Raw genomic sequence first — 19,694 nt, 5'->3', positions numbered from 1 at the left:
AGGTAAGCACACAGTCGGCAGTCTGAAGTGTGAATCAGGGACCAGTGTTTATGTACTGAGCTTTCAGAGCACTGAAGCTCTCCCAAGTCTCCACTACACAAACATCTACCATATGGAGCAGCCAGAGAACTGAGGGAAGCATCTGGGCCAGGGCAGCCCATGGGTGCCAAAGTAACCACGGGACAGTGGGAAGAGATCTGTGATCACAAGCAGTGTGTGCGTGTGTCAGTCTGTGGCATCTCAACATTTTTTAGCTTTTAGAGGTTTCTATAGTGACATCTTGACAGTCCAATTATTAAATATAATACACAACATATTATAGGATTACACATGTCATTTCAGCAGTGAAAGTTTGCAACCTGTTTACTTAGTCACTAGTTGCAGTACTAAACCATAAAATGTATTGCATGCTGTGCGTGTGGTGAGACAGAATTTCAGAGGAAATTCAACTGGCTCCCTGTTTCCGTGACATGTTTATTACTGACAAGAAACACATGCTGTCAATGATCACTTATTCTTTGGGTATCAGTTATCTCAACATTACGCCTCATTAGTATTCTCTGGAAACCAATTCAATTAGGCCTCTCCAGGGGCCTGGGGCCGCAACACAGCATCAATCTGAATGAGAGGGAGAGCGGCTGTCAAATCAGTGCAAGGGTGTGTGATGTGTGTGTGTGTGTGCAGAGGTAGGGGTGTCGTGGGGATTTGTCGTCACAGAACTCTGTCACTCACCGAAAGGGGAGAGGGGGGGGGGATGAATGGGTGGTCTGAAGGGCAGAGAGAGGTCCAGGGTTTGTCAATGATCCCCTGAAGAAAAGTGATTTCTTATTGCTCGGCTTTTGTGATATTGACCACTTTGTTGGCCACTTTAGAAAGCTTCAACTACTGCCGTCTATTTCAGCCTTTCCAACGTTCCAGTCCTTGATCTCTGTCTTTTACGGCATGTGAACAAAACCTGACTTTAGAGTGCAGAAAGCAAACAATCCAGGTTTGATACCAATCGGTTACAGGAGCTCAGCAGGTCCTGTGGTTGTCATGGCAGCTTGTGGCATGGTAACAGGCACACCTGTTCAGGCTGACTACGGGGCCCTTGCCCTCGTCTTAATCCTGGTAATACCACTGGCAGATTACTGGCAAGCCTCAACCTCCATGTTTCATTTTCCTCTTTTCCTGGGACAAAGCACTAGCCTGCCTTACCTGCATGGTTGCTGATGGAGAGATACAGTGCCTTGTGAAAGTATTCGGCCCCTTGAACTTTGCGACCTTTTGCCACATTTCAGGCTTCAAACATAAAGATATAAAACTGTATTTTTTTGTGAAGAATCAACAACAAGTGGGACACAATCATGAAGTGGAACAACATTTATTGGATATTTCAAACCTTTTTAACAAATCAAAAACTGAAAAATTGGGCATGCAAAATTATTCAGCCCCCTTAATTTAATACTTTGTAGCGCCACCTTTTGCTGCGATTACAGCTGTAAGTCGCTTGCGGTATGTCTCTATCAGTTTTGCACATCGAGAGACTGAAATTTTTTCCCATTCCTCCTTGCAAAACAGCTCGAGCTCAGTGAGGTTGGATGGAGAGCATTTGTGAACAGCAGTTTTCAGTTCTTTCCACATATTCTCGATTGGATTCAGGTCTGGACTTTGACTTGGCCATTCTAACACCTGGATATGTTTATTTTTGAACCATTCCATTGTAGATTTTGCTTTATGTTTTGGATCATTGTCTTGTTGGAAGACAAATCTCCGTCCCAGTCTCAGGTCTTTTGCAGACTCCATCAGGTTTTCTTCCAGAATGGTCCTGTATTTGGCTCCATCCATCTTCCCATCAATTTTAACCATCTTCCCTGTCCCTGCTGAAGAAAAGCAGGCCCAAACCATGATGCTGCCACCACCATGTTTGACAGTGGGGATGGTGTGTTCAGGGTGATGAGCTGTGTTGCTTTTACGCCAAACATAACGTTTTGCATTGTTGCCAAAAAGTTCAATTTTGGTTTCATCTGACCAGAGTACCTTCTTCCACATGTTTGGTGTGTTTCCCAGGTGACTTGTGGCAAACTTTAAACGACACTTTTTATGGATATCTTTAAGAAATGGCTTTCTTCTTGCCACTCTTCCATAAAGGCCAGATTTGTGCAATATACGACTGATTGTTGTCCTATGGACAGAGTCTCCCACCTCAGCTGTAGATATCTGCAGTTCACCCAGAGTGATCATGGGCCTCTTGGCTGCATCTCTGATCAGTCTTCTCCTTGTATGAGCTGAAAGTTTAGAGGGACGGCCAGGTCTTGGTAGATTTGCAGTGGTCTGATACTCCTTCCATTTCAATATTATCGCTTGCACAGTGCTCCTTGGGATGTTTAAAGCTTGGGAAATCTTTTTGTATCCAAATCCGGCTTTAAACTTCTTCACAACAGTATCTCGGACCTGCCTGGTGTGTTCCTTGTTCTTCATGATGCTCTCTGCGCTTTTAACGGACCTCTGAGACTATCACAGTGCAGGTGCATTTATACGGAGACTTGGTTACACACAGGTGGATTGTATTTATCATCATTAGTCATTTAGGTCAACATTGGATCATTCAGAGATCCTCACTGAACTTCTGGAGAGAGTTTGCTGCACTGAAAGTAAAGGGGCTGAATAATTTTGCACGCCCAATTTTTCAGTTTTTGATTAGTTAAAAAAGTTTGAAATATCCAATAAATGTCGTTCCGCTTCATGATTGTGTCCCACTTGTTGTTGATTCTTCACAAAAAAATACAGTTTTATATCTTTATGTCTGAAGCCTGAAATGTGGCAAAAGGTCGCAAAGTTCAAGGGGGTCGAATACTTTCGCAAGGCACTGTAACAGAGTGATAATAAAGGACATACTGTATATCAGCCTAAAAGAAGAGGTATCAGCCTTTAGCCCTGAAGAACATTTAGGTCACTGTGCTCTCATGAAGCAAGTGAGGCCACATGGGAGGTCTATGAGACAGTCATTGTGAAGACCTATGTCATTGTGAAGTTCTATGTTACTCCATCTACAACTACAACATTTTACGACAAGATAGAACTGCCGAAAGGGGCTGAGGTGAAATCCACTGCAGAGATAGCCTGCAGAGTTCTGTCATACTATCCAGGTCTGTGCCCAACAAATTAGAGCATCTACTTTTAAAAATGCACCTTTCCAGAAACAAGTCTCTCTCCGTTGCCGCTTGTTATAGACCCCCTTCAGCCCCCAGCTGTGCCTTGGTCTCCATATGTGAATTGATCGCCCCCCATCTATCTTCAAAGTTCGTACTGTTTGGTGACCTAAACTGGGACATCCTACAATCTAAAATAGATGCCCTCAATCTCACACAAATTATCAAGGAACCTACCAGGTACAACCCTAAATCCAAAACCATGGACACCCTCTTAGATATCATCCTGACCAAATTGCCCCCTAAACACACCTCTGCTGTCTTCAACCAGGATCTCAGCAATCACTGCCTCATTGCCTGTGTGCGTAAACGACCACTCCTCATCACTGTCAAACGCTCTCTAAAACACTTCAGCGAGCAGGCCTTTCTAATCGACCTGGCCCAGGTATCCTGGAAGGATATTGACCTCATCCCATCAGTAGAGGATGCCTGGTTGCTCTTAAAAAGTGTTTTCGTCGCCATCTTAAATAAGCATGCCCCATTCAAAAAATGTAGAACTAAGAACAGATATTGCCCTTGGTTCACCCCAGACTTGACAGCCCTTGACCAGCACAAAAACATCCTGTGGTGTTCTGCATTAGCATCGAATAGACCCCGCGATGTGCAACTTTTCAGGGAAGTCAGGAACCAATATACTCAGTCAGTTAAGAAAGCTAAGGCTAGCATTTTCAAACAGAAATTTGCATCCTGTAGCACTAATTCCAAAGGTTTTGGGACACTGTAAAGTCCATGGAGAATAAGAGCACCTCCTCCCAGCTTCCCATTACAACTGAGGCTAGGAAACAGTCACCACCGATAAATCTATGATAATCGATAATTTCAATAAGCATTGTTCTATGGCTGGCCATGCTTTCCACCTGGCATCCCCTACCCAGGCCAACAGCTCAGCATCCCCTGCAGCAACATTCCCAAGCCCCCCGCTTCTCCTTCACCCAAATCCAGACAGCTGATGTTCTGAAAGAGCGGCAAAATATGGATCCCTACAAATAAGCTGGGCTAGACAATCTGGACCCTCTCTTTCTGAAATTATCTGCCGAAATTGATGCAACCCCTATTACTAGCCTGTTCAACCTCTCTTACGTATCGTCTGAGATCCCCAAAGATTGGAAAGCTGCCGCAGTCATCTCCCTATTCAAATGGGGAGACTCTCTTGACCCAAACTGTTACAGACCTACATCCATCCTGCCCTGCCTTTCTAAAATCTTTGAAAGCCAACTTAACAAACAGATCACCGACCATTTCGAATCCCACCATACCGTCTCCACTATGCAATCTGGTTTCCGAGCTGGTCATGGGTGTACCTCATCCACGCTCAAGGTCCTAATTGATATCATAACCGCCATCGATAAAAGACAGTACTGTGCAGCCATCTTCATCGACATGGCCAAAACTTTTGACTCTGTCAATCATAGCATTCTTATCGGCAGACTCAATAGCCATGGCTTCTCAAATGACTGCCTCACCTGGTTCACCAACTACTTCTCAGATGAGTTCAGTGTGTCAAATCGGAGAGCCTGTTGTCTGGAACTCTGGCAGTCTCTATGGGGGTGCTACATGGCCAACTCTTTTCTCTGAAAATATCAATGATGTCACTCTTGCTGCTGGTGATTCTCTGATCCACCTCTACGCAGACGACACCATTCTGTATACATCTGGCCCTTCTTTGGACACTGTGCTAACAAACCTCCAAACGAGCTTCAATTCCATACAACACTCCTTCCGTGGCCTCAAACTGCTTTTAAATGCTAGTAAAACTAAGTTCATGCTCTTCAACCGATTGCTGCCCGCACCCTCCCACCCGACTAGCATCACTACTCTGGACGGTTCTGACTTAGAATATCTGGACAACTACAAATACCTAGGTGTCTGGTTAGACTGTAAACTCTCATTCCAGACTCACATTAAGCATCTCCAATCCCCCCAATAATCTAGAATCAGCTTCCTATTTCGCAACAAAGCCTCCTTCATTCATCTTGCCAAACATAACCTTGTAAAACGGACTATCCTACCGATCCTTGACTTCAGTGATGTCATTTACAAAATAGCCTCCAACACTCTACTCAGCAAACTGGATGTAGTCTAACACAGTGCCATCTGTTTTTTCACCAAAGCCCCATCTACTACCCACCACTGCGACCTGTATGCTCTCATTGGCTGGCCCTCACTACATATTCGTCACCAAACCCACTGGCTCCAGGTCATCTATAAGTCTTTGTTAGGTAAAGCCCCGCCTTATCTCAGGTCACTGGTCACCATAGCAACACCCACCCGTAGCACACGCTCCAGCAGGTATATTTCACTGGTCTTCCCCAAAGCCAACACTTCCTTTGGCCGCCTTTCCTTCTAGTTCTCTGCTGCCAATGACTGGAACAATTTTCAAAAATCACTGAAGCTAGAGTCTTATCTCCCTCTCTAACTTTAAGCATCAGCTGTCAGAGCAGCTTATTGATCACTGTACCTGTACACAGCCAATCTGTAAATAGCACACCCAACTACCTCATCCACATATTGTTATTTATCCTCTTGCTCTTTTGCACCTCAGTATCTCTATTTGCACATCATCATCTGCACATCTATCACTCCAGTGTTAATGCTAAATTGTAATTATTTCACCTCTATGGCCTATTTATTTCCTTACATCCCTACTCTTATACATTTACATTTACATTTAAGTCATTTAGCAGACGCTCTTATCCAGAGCGACTTACAAATTGGTGAATTCACCTTCTGACATCCAGTGGAACAGCGTCACCAAACCCACTGGCTCCAGGTCATCTATAAGTCTTTGTTAGGTAAAGCCCCGCCTTATCTCAGGTCACTGGTCACCATAGCAACACCCACCCGTAGCACACGCTCCAGCAGGTATATTTCACTGGTCTTCCCCAAAGCCAACACTTCCTTTGGCCGCCTTTCCTTCTAGTTCTCTGCTGCCAATGACTGGAACAATTTTCAAAAATCACTGAAGCTAGAGTCTTATCTCCCTCTCTAACTTTAAGCATCAGCTGTCAGAGCAGCTTATTGATCACTGTACCTGTACACAGCCAATCTGTAAATAGCACACCCAACTACCTCATCCACATATTGTTATTTATCCTCTTGCTCTTTTGCACCTCAGTATCTCTATTTGCACATCATCATCTGCACATCTATCACTCCAGTGTTAATGCTAAATTGTAATTATTTCACCTCTATGGCCTATTTATTTCCTTACATCCCTACTCTTATACATTTACATTTACATTTAAGTCATTTAGCAGACGCTCTTATCCAGAGCGACTTACAAATTGGTGAATTCACCTTCTGACATCCAGTGGAACAGCCACTTTACAATACATTTGCACACACTGTACATGTATTTTTCTATTGTGTTATTGACTGTACGCTTGTTTATGTGTAACTCTGTGTTGTTGTTTTTGTCGCACCGCTTTGCTTTATCTTGGCCAGGTCGCAGTGTTAAATGAGAACTTGTTCTCAACTGGTCTACCTGGTTAAATAAAGGTGAAATACAATAAAAAGTCAATACAAATGTGACGGTCTACAAAACAAGGTTGTTAAACTGGGAGGATGACATGTGAGATGTCTTTCCTGTTTGCCTCTTTCCTGATATCACGGAAAGGACATGAGAGACATGTACATTTTTGGTTGGTAATTATTTTACAGTGGAGCATATATACATACAATAAACCATATTTGTCTATATAAGGGGTATTCAACCGGGGGTCCGCGGTTGAAAAACCACCAGCAGACAGGCTACCAGTGCAGCAAGTGCCTCTGGCTTTTTTGACTTAGACATACATTTTTTGCCAACACATGGCCAACACATTTTTGCAAACAGTTGCTCTTAGTGACAATGTTTTTGGAGTTACCTTTCAAAAGCTAATAGGCTGATCAGCGTTTACACTTCCTCTTCCAATTATAATGTGGGGAGTTAATGAAAAACAATATACCAAATCATTTTAAAATGCTGATTTCTTCACCTTGCCATTATCATTCACCTGATAATAAGACAAGACATAAAACTATTTTTTTTGGGCCAACGCATGATGAGTCGCCGGTTTGCCTAGGAGGGGGTCCCTGGGAAAGAAAAAGGTTGAAGCCCCAGGTCTGATCAACAAACAGACAGAGAGATAATTCAAATGGGGAAGAACAAAATGTATAGGGAAGACCAAGAACCACATATATTGAATCCTGGAGAGAGAAGGAGAGAAAGAAAGATGGAAAGAAAGAGAAAGGACATGATTGGCTTAAGCCTGTGCAGAAAGATTGTTTCCTTTGGCCCTGCGGTGCAATTTCCTGCCCTGTGATCATCTCTTCCATATGATTAGGCCGATGTGCAGAGCATGCAGTCATATGATGGGCTTACGCCACTGGGCCGGGCCTTAGCAGGGCGTGGAGTGAAATGAAGCGGAGCAGAGCAGGGCAGCCTACAGGATTAGCTTTTGAGCGCCCAGAAGAAAAAGCACATAACTTATGTTCTACATATTAACACTGGCCCTGAGCCCCCCAGTGCTAGCATAGCTCTGTTATAAACAGATGATGACGCTTCTGTTTGATGCAATTGTAGACCTACAGAATCCATCCAGCTCATTGAGATAGGAGATAGTAGTTACACATGTATCACTTATACTATGTGGGTATACACACACACACACACACACACACACACACACACACACACACACACACACACACACACACACACACACACACACACACACACACACACACACACACACACAAACACACTTAACTGGCATTGAGTAGGGACTGTAATGTAATTAGCCCAATACACTATGCTCTCTTTTAGACTCTACACAGTACCAAGGGGCCCCTGCCTACCCTCTGCATCCCCCTCTCTCCCCACTGACCCAGCTGGGCCCTGCTAGCTAATGGAGACACAATCAGCCAGTACTCTATCTGTCCGTCAAATAGAGACATTGTCAAAAATGAGTATGGCTTTGTTGGCAGCTATATTATGTGAGAGGGTTGAGCGTATGCACATTCAATAGCTTCTAGCAGGTGCTGGATATCGAAGCATATATCCATATGTTCATCAATTTTATTTTGCAACGTTGTGGTGTCGAAAGAGTATGGATTCCAGGATAAGTCAAAGATTTAACCTGCGCACATACACTTGCACACACTGCACTGTCTCTGTCTCCCTCGGTCTCCCTTTGTCTCTCTCAAACACCTAATCCAACCCTACCCTCTTCTCCCCGGGCTGTGTCCTCTCTCTCTCTCTCATTCCCAGAAATATTTCCACTAAGCCTCTTACTCATAAAGACGTACCTGATCGACTATTGGGAAAGCAATCTGGAAAGCCAATTAGTTTAATTAAGGTGAAGAGTCCTAGCCGATCGCTGAGACCCTATGGAGTGTGACTTCTTCAGAGCAGCTTACACACTCAAGGAGGTTTCTCTGTCACTTGTCAACACCCTAATGTTTTAGTCTTTCCTGCCTGTGCGCATATAAAAAGATGATGAGTTTTCTGCATGGCTTCATGCCGCCGCATAAGGGCCTGTTCTCCAGGGGCGATGTAGATCTTAGATGTAAGATCTAGGGCGCAGGCTAGGGGACGAGGAGGGGGAATTTTACTGTTCTTCCACAGGTGATGCATGCAAGACATTTTCACGCAGACTTGGATATGAAAGAGTTTTTCAGTCAAAGTTGTGTTCATTTCTGCTATGTTTTTTTACGCAAAATATACTTTCCGTGCATTACATTCAAGTTTGTTTACAAGACAGGTCTACTATGGAGTTTGTGTTTTGTCAAGCAAGTGTCTATCCTACAGGTTATTCTATGCATGTTTGCTGTGACTCACAGTATGCCTGTTTACCAGTGTATTCCCTGAGAACCAGTGTGCGTGCATGAGTGTGAGTGTGAAAGAGAGAGCGTTTCTATTAACACTCCCAGGTACAGAGGCAAGGTCTAATAGCCTCTTTCAGCACGTTGGCGGGCTGGCTGTGTGCTGCATCTTTCAGCGGCATCCAGGCTCCCTGCTAACAGGCTGCTCAGAGCAGCCGTTCAATTAGCAGTTTATTATTACAGAGGCCCAGCACAAGGTGCTGATAGCCACATGCCAATACCGCTACTGACACTTTGGAGTGTGTGTGATGGTGTATGTGTGTGTGTGTGCATATAAGTGCATGTGTGTTTGTTCCTGTGTGGGTGTGCGTGCATATGTGTGTGTGTGCTGGGCGAAAGTGAAGAGTGACACCTTTCACTCATATCAGAGGTGGAGGTATTTAGGTAAACATGTTTCTATGCAGTACAGTTCCTACACTGTTAGTATGTCAGTCTGTGTTCCTGATAGAGGTACCAGTGTGTCACACAGTGGAGTGGAGCACGTAGCATGTAGTATCATATTGAGTGTCTAAAGTGTAAAACTATCTATCCTATCTATCCTATCTTTAAAGTTGAAAGGATGGTGAACTAGTAATGGTATTCATTTCGGTGCTCTTGCTTACATCAACACTTGTATTGGCGTTACAATCTGTTAGTTCTATAACTAGCACATGGAGATACTGTCAGGCTGCAGGTGTTTGGGATATTCTCTGATTAGAGGGCTACATACAGTAGAGTAGAAATAACCAGAGATATCACTGTCTCTGACGGTCTGTGTCAGAGTGGGAGAGAGGGAAGACAGTATTGGCTAAATCTTGCTTTCTCTCACACACATACGCGCGCACACACACACACACACACACACACACACACACACACACACACACACACACACACACACACACGCACACACACACACATATACACATTCACACACACACACTCACACTCCTACTCCCCTCCCTGTGTGGCTATCCAGACCCGGCTCGCCTATCTGCCGATGCGCATGTAGAGATATTGTTTGCATTCTGTTTGCCATTTACATTTTCTCTGCTTGACATAATTGAGGAATGGATGCTCTTATGAAAATTAAACTTGCGGTCCTCCTGGGTTACTGTAACCCTGTTAAAATGTCATGAGATTCTTTATGCCTCTTCTTGTGATTTTTTATTAAATAGAATATCAGTATGACTAATTCCCCAGGCCTAAATGCAGACTGGGACATAGCATTATTGATAGGCTAGTGCATAAGTGGTCTCCCTTCCCCTGCCTCTAATGGTCTAATAATGCATTATACCAGTATCAGTGGGTCTGTGGCTTGCAGTGCTTATTGTCGTTATTGAAAACACCTGGGCCTACCATTCATCAAGGTTAAATCAAGAAGGCCCATCCGTTCATTAGGCTGTCAGTACACATCTTTATGTAGTTCCGCCGTCCGAAGCCGGTTAGCAGTCCCACGGTAAGGCACGAGCCCCAAGCAGCCGGGGCGCACGAGCAGCAGTCAGCCCTCCAAATGAGACTTTCCCCAGTTCGACCCTCGCCTGACGGTTAGCGTTGTCATTTTGGATGGATGATGAAGCGGAACGGATTATGTTTGCTTGCCATTCCCGGAACCAATGCAATTTTACGATAGCTATTCACTGCGCATATTTGTCATACTGATGATTGTTTTGAGTGTAAGCAGAGAGAGAGAGAGCGAGACTGACAAACTTATTTTAGACAGGCTTTCAGAATTGTGTCGGTAGTTTTTCTGTACTTGAAATGGAAGCTAGATTAATCATTAGTGTCATAAATTCTCAGTTTGTTTTTCTAAAATAAAGGGAAAAAAGTATATTTATTTATTTAAATGTCATAGATTTAAAAAAAATCTTAATTAATTTATAAATCATTTGGTTTGTTATTGCACAATTAATTGTTAGCCTTCCAAAAATACAAGACCTAAGCCTACAAGTGCCTGACACAGTACAATAAATAAAAATGCCTTACACCATAAAGAGAATAAATATATTTCTGCTTCCATCTAACACAAATGTAAATTCTGTAGTTAGCGGTGACACTGACAATTAATTCAGAGTTAATTAGTGCAAATCATGTAGACTTAAACTGAGGAGAAAAACAGTCAATACAAACATTCCTAAAGGAGCGAGGCCTTTCCTACATTTATCAAAAGGAAAACCAATCAACTCTTTCCCTAGTTAGTTCCGAGTTTAATCTGGAAAGTGTGTTTCAAATCGACATTTTGCAGAGTCGACTGTTTACAAAAGATATTGGGTAGTTGGAAAATGGACATCTAAAGTGCAAAATATAATTACATGAAACAAACCTTGTAGGGGTCCTTTACAGGAAGCTTGATGATTAATAAAACAAACATTTTCAGAGCAGCTGTTCCTCACTTCATCACCTGTCCCCATAGAATTAGGAATTAGAATACTATATTATGTACTATTTTTTATTTATCATTATTATAATAGTCATTTAATAGGATTTTTATATCTGTCCCCTGCACTACTAAAATCACAAAGGGCTACCTCTAACAGCAGCTATTTTGTCACCTCATCTTAATTCATTTTAGTCATATCCATCACATAAGGGTCTGTACAACAGCATAAACATAAAATGGAGTCAGGAGTACAAAACACTACACAGTTTGTTTCATACCTGCCATAATGAACACACCTTCCTTCTCTCCTCAAATAAATAAACCACAAGGTGTCGTGTCACATCAATTGACACTTTAACTCCATCACTGACAGTGGGATTGCAATAAAATGCAATGAGAAAACCGTCATTACATTTATTTTGACACTATGAGTGTCTAGCAACGTAGTACACAAGTATATCCACCAATTCCACGAGCAGTAAAAAAATAACACACTGAAACTGTCACTGTCTCTGCAACCCTGTAAAAGCACTGTAGAAAAATATAAATAAACAGACAACACCTAAACACTCGGCCGTCAATTTCACCACTGTAATAATGACACTGAGAGACAGGGAGTCAAGAGGAGATATGCAAGCGAACACAGACAAAGGGGCTGTGTTTTCAGCTTTCACACACACACACATGCACACACACACCACTGATACACTAGAAGGAGATAGCCACATGTGATTGGGAGGGCGGTGGCGTTGATGAATTGATGCGCTGGGCTGGGATGTGCTTCCCTTGCCAGCCTGGGACACACAGCTTGAATTCATGGGAACTGGTAGTTACACGGAACCATATTTCTCTCAAAGCCCAAGGCGGGAGAGAGCTAGGACTGCACACGTCTGTCACTGGGCTGGGCCGGTCCCTGCGCCCTCAGACCAAAGACAAACAAACACATGCAGCTGGACCAGAGACTTCATCTACTCACTCTCTCACTCTCTCACGTACACACACACGCACACACTCATACTCAAAACATGGACAGTACACACTGTATAGCACACATACTGTCCACACACACACACTTCTATCTAGCACATGTACAAAGTCATACTCTCTCTCACACACACATCTCTGTCTCCCCGTTCGCTACGTCTACATTCCCCTCTGGTTATCCAAACCTATAGGCATTGTTGCACAGACCTTTATACTGTTTCACCACGTATGTGCAACACAGCAGAACATCTTATTGTCTACCTCTGTACAGCAGTTGCAACATTGGACTTTGAACTCTAGAGGGCGACCATAGGATACGCAGAGTAGGATGGCAGGGAAAACTCAAAGGTTGTAAGAGCAAGAAAAACCTCTTGTCATGTAGACCTCAAAAGGTCTGAACATATTTCTAAAGAGGTCTTATGTCAAGATGAGTGGATGTCCCACACTATCGACGGCAATGGACATGGATTTGTCTTGACAGTCGAACACTTTAGAGGTCTGAAAATGTCTAAAAGTCATTGCTATTGGAACTTTAGCACACAGTCATCTCCGTATGGCTTATGGCTATACATGTACGTGCCAATTATCAGATATATAAGAAACACTCACATGTTGTTGTTAGTGCTTCTTTAATGGATACTAATGTATCTGCTTCCTTTACACTGTTTCAATTATTTGAGTGACATGTATTGAAATTGAATTCAGAGACATTAAACCTTGGGATTTTCCAAGTATCTGCCAACATATTAGTGAGTGTTTAACAACAGATAACTTAAATTAAGAGCTATTTAAGTGAACTTATTTGGCAACTAGACCCACATTATTCTTAAATACAATAGCCAGCTCTCCTGGCACGGAGAGAGCAAAAGTCAACCGTTCTCCACAGCGTTCATCGTCATCATCCCAGCAGCCTGAGAAGTTCTGAAGGAGTAAAATGATTTGATTATGTTGAGGCTAATGACAAGAGGCATACTTAAATCCATCTCCACGTTTTTCTTGATTCTGCCTCTGATTCAGCGGCCTGTCAGCAGCTTGTTAAAGTTTTACTGCGGTATTTCAGAGCTCTGCTATGAGCTCCCATCAGCCCAGTACACAGTGAGAGAGAGGCCCTGTGGAGAACTGACAACCAACTGTTTTACTGTAAAACAGTTATACTGTGCACAAACCCTTTGTCTTAAGGCCTGTTATACACTATCAATGTAATGGCATAATATATATTAATAATAATAATACATTTAATTTGTAAAGTACTTTTCTCACACCCAAGGCACTGAAGGTGACAGATAGTGTCAGCTTAGGACACTTTAAATTGTCATTACACAAATCACTATTTAGAATAGATAGGTTTATAACCATAGCCAACCAGCTCTCTACTGTAAATGATGCCGTGTTAAACGATAGTTGTATAGTGGATTGACATCAGCTGTCATGACCACCACAACAACCTCTCTTTCCCTCTTTCTTCCTCTCCGGGCTGGATGGCTGCTTGGCTGTTTCCGAAGGCCAGACCATATTTGTTTTCATTCGGCCTGTTGTCTGGGACAACGCTCACTGGTTGATTGTATCCCTTGGCATCTCTAGTTTGTCCATGTCAGGGCAGTACCTGAGGGCGAACCCCATAGCACTGGTTTGATTGCATCCGGCCGGGAGGGAGAGAGAGAGAGAGGACTAACTTTACTAACATTTTCGGGTTCCAAAAATCCCCAAAAGGCAATTTTACGCTTAGGGGTTAAGTTTAGGGTTAGAATTAGGGATGGTGTTAGTTTTATAGTAAGGGATAACTAGGGTTAATTTTTGCTCTGAAATGCGCTGTCAACTATGGGACCTTATATAGACAGGTGTATGCCTTTCCAAATCATGTCCAATCAATTGAATTTACCACAGGTGGACTCCAATCAAGTTGTAGAAACATCTCAAGGATGATCAATGGAAACAGGATGCACCGGAGCTCAATTTAGAGTTTCATTGCAAAGGGTCTGAAAACTTATGTAAATAAGGTATTTCTTTTTTAAATTGTTTTAAATTTGCAACAATTTCTAAAAACCTGTTTTCACTTTGTCATGATGGGGTATAGTGTGTAGATTTATGAGGGGGGAAAAAATGATTTAATTCATTTTAGAATAAAGTAACAAAATGTGGAAAAAGTCAAGGGGTCTGAATACTTTCCAAATGCCCTGTAAGCTTATTATGCTTATGGAACATTCCCGGAGGGGTTTTCAGCTCATGAAACATGAGACCAACACTTTAACATGTTACATTCATATTTTTGTTCATTGTAACTATAGATAATATATATATATATATTATACTGATATACTGATGTGCAGTTATAAATTTTCAGAGCAATAAATCAATAGTCCCATATGTTCATATGGCAAAGTATGGTGTCTCATGGGCTGACAGCCTGTTTTGTGATGAGACTGAAAAATAACAATAACATGTACACAAAGCTGATCAAATTCACTCTTATAATTGACATACTGAAAGGGCTCTACAAAAAAAGTAGCACTACTGAAATAAGTGACCCGCCTTGTCTGACTGTCAGTACAACAAAGAGCCGAGCATAGAGAGGAGTCCAGTTAGCCAGCTGGTGCTACAGATGAGATCGCTAACACTCCAAAACAGCCTCAGTGCATGACAATAACACACCGATCCAGTCAACCAAATTACTGTAAAGCAAAGCACAAAGACAATCTCATTACCTTTGCTGGACACACTGAAGCACAAAGTGAGATGAAATGTTAACTGGAAATCTGAATATAAAGAACCATTTGAAACAGAGACCACTGGGAAAACTGACATTATCTGACCTCTGCGCTGCATCGGAACAGTTTATACAACAGGACACTGTTGTACATTGCATGATGTACTAAGATGTAACAAATATGCAAAACAAAACAGAAACAGGTCATTTATTGACGAGGGTTTCATACATTAACCATTGTTGTCTGTGATGAGCTTCTTATGATGCCAGAGCAACGACAGAGTTGACATGTGATAAAATACAGCGTGTGGTTTGAGAAGGGGAGTATATTGGAGTGTGTGTGTGTGCGGGTGTGTGTGGCTGTTACTCTCTCTCTCGCCGTTATCGTCACTTCCTTGTCCATTGCCGATCACTGGCAAGGGGAGATGGCAAAAGAGATGATGTAAAAGAGAAAGAGAGGGAGAAGGGACGTTTCACCGCTTGCAGAGAAAGTCCATCGGTGAGGAGCCCCTAATCACATTACCCAAGAAAACTTTTACTTATGGCTAATGGAATTCGTTTAAAATTGAACCGCTTGAGCATAAGTAGATTTGCATTGATCCAGATATGTATAGAGCCAAAGTCAGTCTATCTATTCTGTGAGGGAATTAAAAGCGGGTAAGCCTATAGAGCCAGACTGTATGATCCTATGTTCAAAGATCAATACTGGCTGGACGACTCTGAGCTTTTTCCAGTGTGTGTGTGTGTGTGTGTGTGTGTGTGTGTGTGTGTGTGTGTGTGTGTGTGTGTGTGTGTGTGTGTGTGTGTGTGTGTGTGTGTGTGTGTGTGTGTGTGTGTGTGTGTGTGTGTGTGTGTGTGTGTGTGTGTGTGTGTGTGTGTGTGTGTGTGTGTGTGTGTGTGTGTGTGTGTGTGTGCGCAAGCATGCACACATGCAAGCTCGAGGTTGTGTATATATGTGTGTTTGTCCAGAGTGTATATTTTGCCAGCAAATTCTTCAGTGTGGGAATTGGCCATCCCTGGGTTTTACCTGCATGTTGGGTGGCGGGCCTGGCCCTTGCGAGGGATCTTTGGAGTTTCGCTGGCCTGTTAACACCACACAAATAAGCCTGGCTGCCCCACGTTTATTTAGTCTGACACTATTGACATCCATCGTCTGAGCAGCCTTCTGACAGCTTGACCTTGGGAAGAGCAGACGCTCTTGGAACTACTGCCACCAATCCAACCCAACACTTCCCTGTTTACAGCAGGAAGCAGAAACTAAAGACTCACCAAGATATATATTGGAACTCAATGGAACTCAGGCATTCCCATCAAGTAAGCATGTTTGATGAACATTGGGTAATGTTCTCTTGAGGTTCTCCTTAGATTATGTTGTAGTAAATGTTGCAGAATTATTTTTTATTAAGAATGGTTTAAAGCAGGCAAGAATGTTGCGCAAAATGTTGGTAGAGTTGCACAACAAAATATTACTCAATATCAGGGTGTGAGCAATTATGTGCAGAGAACATTTGAAGTCATTTGGAGAAAATGTTTTTCCAGCATTTGTAGGATGCAGCAAATTATTTCCTGGGTAGTTTATTTCACCCTATTTGACTATTTGCCTAAATAGTTTATTGGATAATTAATGACTGACGTGAAATAAAGGACTAACAGGAGATATTATTAATGTGGTTACGAAACCAGGTTGAAGGATTCGGCTTGACTGAACAGACCCAACAGATCATTCATATTCCCTTCTCCCTCTGCTGCAAACAGCACATTGCTCCAAACATGGTGACAAAGTGCTAAATGACCTCACACACCAGCAGCACTGCCACAAACTCAGAAGTGACCTCATTGATGAGCTACACTTCCTGTCTCACACACGCACACAAACGCCAGTGTGGGAGAGGTCAGTTCGACCCCCATCATCATCATCATCATCATCACACTGGGTAAAACCAGCAATGGCAGAGTAGTACAATGACATTGGCCATGAGCAGCATGAGGGCCAATCTGATGACTAAAAACTCCAAATATGAGATTAGTCTCCCGACTCCTCTCTCCTAAGTGCCACTCGGCACAAATGGGGCCCTAAGAAGATAATAACCTTACAATTGCTTTTATAGGGATTGATTTATTCGATTACAAGCCCCATGAGTGAAATATAGCTCTACCTTTACCGCGGCTGGACATGAAGAGCTAAGCCATTTTCGCAACCTTTCGGAATTGAGCGAGAACACCAGGAATGTCAGGGGATGAGTGTGTGTGCGGGAAGAGGAGGCATCTGGCAGAAAACATGGCAGATGAAGACAATGATATCGGAGACGTAAGGTCCAATGGAGCACACACACACTGCGTATGCAAGCTAGCTCTGATGAATACCGCGAGGCAGAGACGTACGCAAAAAACAACAACAAAAAGTGATATCTCACATGTTCAGTGGGCAAAAGCTTTCTTTCTTTGAATTGTAAATGGTTAGTGAAATTGTTAGCAAGTAGTAGCTGGTACAGCACACATGGATATTACAATCTGGATTAAATGGCAGCGCAACAATGCGTTTCTGATAATAAGCAAAGTCTTCATTGGTACGTTCATTGATGAAATAGGTCTATAATCAGTGATGTGTTTTCCACTATTGATAGTACCCAGTACCCTACTCATGTCTCTCTCTCTCTCAATTAGCCCTATATAGCCTACTCTACCCTCCAGCACAGGGGTGCCCAAACTTTTGGGTTTGGTGGGCCAAAATATAATCTGAGTGGTGTGCTCCGGGGCGAACAAATAGACATTATCTATGTAGAAATAGAAAAGGTAAACAATAGATTTTTAGGGTGTTTAAACAAAAGCTTTTTAGTAAGCAATTTAAAATCAACACTTTAAACAATAGTCAAATTGTAGCCATATATTTACACCTAACAACACATTCTGATTACCAGAATAAAAAATAAAAAGAACCGTTATGGCACAGGAACTTCCTTTTGGGGGACCCTAAGCCAGATTTGGTGGTAAATGAGTGACTGTCAGTGACTGAAATAACAAGTGGAAAACTGCTTATGCACTTCCAGATTTCGAAATTGCACCTTGTGTTTTCTACTATTCTAACTCTCAACAGTAAATTGCACCTTGTGTGTTCTACTATTCTAACTCTCAACAGTAAATTGCACCTTGTGTATTCTACTATTCTAACTCTCAACAGTAAATTGCACCTTGTGTATTCTACTATTCTAACTCTCAACAGTAAATTGCACCTTGTGTATTCTACTATTCTAACTCTCAACAGTAAATTGCACCTTGTGTATTCTACTATTCTAACTCTCAACAGTAAATTGACCCTGACTAAGTAAACATTTTTTAATTAAGAGTGGGCCAAGTTTGGCCCGCGAGCCCCAGTTTGGGCAGCCCTGCTCTAGCCTCTAGTCTCACTGCAGTGCCCCCTGAATACATCCAACTATTTACTCTCTTGACCCACCAACAGTGTTCGTCTTGCTATCCCCATCCACCAATGGGGACCATATTACCTACTAGGAAAACAGTTACTCTCGTCTAACCACTCCTTCTCTGTTCTTTGGCAATATCAAGTCCCATGATGAGAGAGCTGTTGAAAGTCCCAACTCACCCACCAACCCTCCCACCTCACCACTCTTGCCCCCTCCCCAGCCCACTAACTCTCTGAGATAATCCTGTTTGTCCTCGTTTACCAGGATTGAAGTGGAGAGGCTTCTCTCGATTCCTCCTCCCTCCCCATTTAAAAACATTACTGGACAATATATATGTGCCCTTATCCAGGACAACTTCTATTGCTTACAAATTACAGGCTCTGTAACCCACTTATGCAGTGAGGCTTTATGGTTCTTCTGGAAATCTGCAGGGTTTCAGGGGACAGCATTTCAGCCAAGGGCAAACCACAGCCCAGCCACCATCGGGCCTCTAAGAGAGACTTAACTGAGTAGGGCCAGTAGATACGCCTTTTATTGTATCTATGGATATAAATGTCACATGACCAAGGTCTGGCTTTTTTCCTGACCATGTGACCTGACCAGGAACATTTCTAGGCCCCCAAAAAATTCTGCTCAGGTCACATGGTTCAGAAAAACTCATACAGTGGCTTAATATGTTGCTATATTCTTAAGCACAGGTGGATCTCTAACGTGCGTTGATATGATATCGATGATATATGATGATAGTGTAACCATTTAGATTGTTCGGAAAGTGAATGGAACGTCAAGCATAGGAAAGTTAAGACCAGACAGAGGCAGCATGCAGGAGCGATGGAAAACGTGTCTTTATTCTCTAGACCACCCACCATCTCAATCAGTTCACGTGACAGTCGCATTTACAGACACAGGTCAGGCATTACCAATCAATGATGGACATCGAATTCTCATCCTTATCTTATACTGTGAGAGATCCGCCTCTTACACTCTTGCATCAATATTGTCTGATCATGGATCATTTTGTGTCAGCTCCCTGAGAGAGCTCTCTATGAAGTCAGAATGCTCATCACAATTATCGATCAATCAGCCACAAGCCAAAACCTTGTCCCACAACAGGGGGACGTGCCTGGAGATAATGTCCCATAGGTTCTGTCACTATGCCTTGCGGCAGTGCT

This window comes from Oncorhynchus masou, chromosome 30, assembly GCF_036934945.1.
Source record: "Oncorhynchus masou masou isolate Uvic2021 chromosome 30, UVic_Omas_1.1, whole genome shotgun sequence".
Classification (NCBI taxonomy): domain Eukaryota; kingdom Metazoa; phylum Chordata; class Actinopteri; order Salmoniformes; family Salmonidae; genus Oncorhynchus; species Oncorhynchus masou.
Note: the sequence above shows the minus strand (reverse complement) of the source record.